Source organism: Telopea speciosissima, chromosome 11 (assembly GCF_018873765.1).
Source record: "Telopea speciosissima isolate NSW1024214 ecotype Mountain lineage chromosome 11, Tspe_v1, whole genome shotgun sequence".
Taxonomy (NCBI): domain Eukaryota; kingdom Viridiplantae; phylum Streptophyta; class Magnoliopsida; order Proteales; family Proteaceae; genus Telopea; species Telopea speciosissima.
The window spans coordinates 28882772-28886376 of record NC_057926.1 but is presented as its reverse complement, the minus strand read 5'-3'; positions in this window follow the sequence as shown (position 1 = coordinate 28886376).

Sequence of the window (3605 nt, the reverse complement as noted above, 5' to 3'; positions counted from 1 at the left end):
TGAGTGCCTTGCATCTGGTGGTCTCTGTCACTTGATCGTGACAGTGGTGTGGCCGCGTCATCGTGTGCCTGCTTCCCCGTGCGATCGCCTTCCCCCTGAGGTAAGTTCGACACCTTCTCTTTCTTTTTCTTTTTTTTTTTTGTTTTTCTTTTGTGTGCAGGGCTGCACCTAGGTGAGGCCGTGCCTACGGGCGTGAGGCCACTGGGTCACCGTGCCTGTGTGAGGTCGTGCCTGGGGTGGGCACCACCTACAGGTGTGGCTTCTGGGTCACCGCACCTGCGTGAGGCTGTGCCTGGGGTGGCCGCCGCCTACGGGTGTGGGGCCGCGCCTGTGGGCGTGGGGCCGCGCCTGGGGTGGCTGTGCCTGTGAGTGTGAGGCCACGGCGTGGGTGCGATGGACCCTCATGCTTCTCCACTTTTCTTCTTCTTGTCTATGATGGATCTGCTGTTTATACTTTGCAGGTGGCCTTCATTTCATTTTTCTTGCTAGCTTCTTGTCTGGGAGATCGCTTTCTCGAGTAAGTAGTCCATTCTTCTCTTGTCATTCATGTCATCTCCGGATGACCTTGGTCCTGCTTCAGTCGGGGTTGGATCTTCAGAGGAGCGTTCCCCAAGATCGCCTTCTTCTGTGGGTACTCCATCCTCTATACCTTCCCCCAGTGCTATTGATGGGGGTGTGGGACCTTCTAGTGTCCCTGGTCCCAGTAGAGATCGTAGGGCTTCTGGGGCGGCGTCCTCAGTCGCTGATCCTGCTGATAGGTTGGATCATGTTGCTAGCATCTTGTCCCCTTCTGACTTGGTCTCCCTCTGTGAGGAGTTCCATATTCCTGCTGAGGTCATGTTACGTACTCCTAGACCTGGCGAGTATGCCTTCTCTCACCGTGCGGATGAGATCTGTCTCTATCATTCCTTTTTTCTCCAGGGCCTTCGCCTTCCTATCCCTCGCTTTGTCGAGTTGGTGTTAGAGCATTGGCACCTCACCCCTGGGCAGGTGTTGCCCAATTCTTAGAGGGTGATCTTGGATTTCTATGTATTTTTTTCCCACCTGGGGCGTGCCGCCACTGTTCCCCTGTTCTCCCACTTTTATCTGTTGAAGAAAGGGAATCATGGATGTTATCACTTTGCTCATCGCGTGCTCAAGGGGCCCTATGCCTCTTTGGAGCTTCTCACGGGGATCACTAGCAATGTGAAGTATTGGAGGGATCGCTTCCTTTTTACCATGGTCCCTCGATGTCCACTACGGACTGTTAGGGAAGTCATTGACCTCAAGAGGGTCAACCAAGGGCTTGAGCTGAGTGACTTTGAGGGTGACTCCCTCAAGCTGTGCCTGGGTCGCGATCCGTTCCACATCTAGGAATTAGACTCGGAGGCCTTCCTGTCCCTCTGGAAGCTGAGTCCTGGTAAGAGCACTGTCTTTTGTACTTGATTGGCATGTTTATATTTGAATATATATGTCATCTGACTGGTTAGGCGATTTATGCAGTGGATATGCGTCCGGACTTCAGTTTGCTCCGTGGCAATCTACAAAGGAAGGCCGCTTCTCAGGGTGGTCCATCTGCTGGAGTAACAGATGTTGGTGGTCCTTCTGCGCCTGTGGCTGTGGGGGCGAAGCGGAAGGGTGGTCCAGGACACGCCCATGTGACGAGCTCTAGTATGCATGTCCTCCGTCCCCGTACTTCTCCCGATGATGATGGTGTTTCGGGCTCTGTGCCTCTGCCTCCTACTGTCACCCCTTCCGGGTCTTCTGCATTGCCCCTCTCCAAGGGGAAAGGGGTGAGTTCCTCTGGTGGTATTGCCACTGATCTCCCCGCGATGGATGAGTCCCTGGTGATCACCTTGGGCATGCCAGAGGGCTCGACCTTGGCTGGAGCCGGCGTGTCGCAAGAATGGGTGGATAAGGGTAGGCTTCCTACCGCAAGGGTAGCCTTGCAAAGGCTTAGCGATGCTTGTCTGGCCCAAACTCTCTACCATGATATGGCTTCGATGAGTTATCCCTTTTTGTCTCATCATGTTCGCTGCTCCACTTATATTTAGGGTGTTTTATCGCTTGCCATGCTAATTGTAGGTCCATCACCGTGTTGCTGAGGCGGTGCTTCGACTGGAGGGTCACGCTTCTCGCGAGGTGCAGATACAACACATCCTGCGTGATGTGGAGAGGGAGCTCCAGGGACATATCGATGCCCGCAAGAGGGCCGAGGTCGGCTCGCAGAGGGCATCGGAGGAGCTCATGGTGGCTTCCGAGAAGCTCCTGGAGGTGTCTCAGGAGCTTCGTGTGGCCTCTGCTGGTGTGGTCGAGAGCTCGGCCAGGGTTCTTGCCTTGGAGGAGGAGCTTCATTCGTTGAGGGGGAGTCATGAGGAAGAGCTGGCATCTGCAGGCGAGCGAGCTGTGGCTGAGTTTCAGGCATCCTCGACGTTCTCGGCACTGTATCAGGCGCAACTTTAGCCTGGGTATGAGGGAGGGGTCCCGGACTTAGCCGCTTGTGTCCTGGAGGTGACCCCCGATTATGACTTCTCTGTCTTAGGGTTCTCTGAGTTTGTTACGGCACTTCCTAGTGTAGCGGTGGTGGAGAGCATTCCAGTGTCAGAGGTGGAGGCTGCCCTGCCTGAGGGGGGTACTGCTGTGCGCCTTCTCAAGGTGGACATGATGTCTCCTGCTGGGTCGGAGGTGACCCACCCCTCTGTGGTCCCTTGATCCTATGGCCGTACCAAACTTGTAAACGTCTTGAACTTTTTCTTTTTTAAACTTGAGTTGTAACTATTATGACTTCTCTATGTGATCGTTGTTGCTTTTCTTTGATTGCATTGTCTCTTGGTGGTTGATTGTGCATTGGTGCCCTATGACCCTTTATAGTCATGGGATTTTGGTAGTGGCGTTGCGCCTTGGTGGTCATCGGACCGTGGTGGCCTTGCGCCTTGGCGGTCATCGGACCTTAGTGGCTTAACGGCTTAGGCATAAAGCCTCAGTGGTGGCATAACGCCTTAGGCATAAAGCCTTAGTGGTGGCATGATGCCTTAGGCATAAAACCTCGATAGTGGCATGACGCCTTAGGCAGAAAGCCTCAGTGGTGGCATAACGCCTTAGGCATAAAGCCTCGATGGTGGCATGACGCCTTAGGCATAAAGCCTCAGTGGTGGCATAATGCCTTAGGCATAAAGCCTCAGTAGTGGCATGATGCCTTAGGCATAAAGCCTCGATGGTGGCATGACACCTTAGGCATAAAGCCTCAGTGGTGGCATGACGCCTTAGGCATAAAGCCTCAGTAGTGGCATGACGCCTTAGGCATAAAGCCTCGATGGTGGCATGACGCCTTAGGCATAAAGCCTTAGTGGTGGCATGACGCCTTAGGCATAAAGCCTCAGTGGTGGCATAACGCCTTAGGCATAAAGCCTTAGTGGTGGCGTAACGCCTTGGTGTAGTGGCAGTGATGCGATTGAGTAGTAGAAGAAGACTAGTACTCCCGAAACACCTCTTTAGTTTGAATGAAAATTTTCAAATTGCCCTTGAAACAGTGATGTCTTCTACTGCTACTATTGCTGTTACCACTACCACTACTGCTACTACTTGACTGCTACTATTGATGGAGCTGTTTACTTCTACTGGTGATA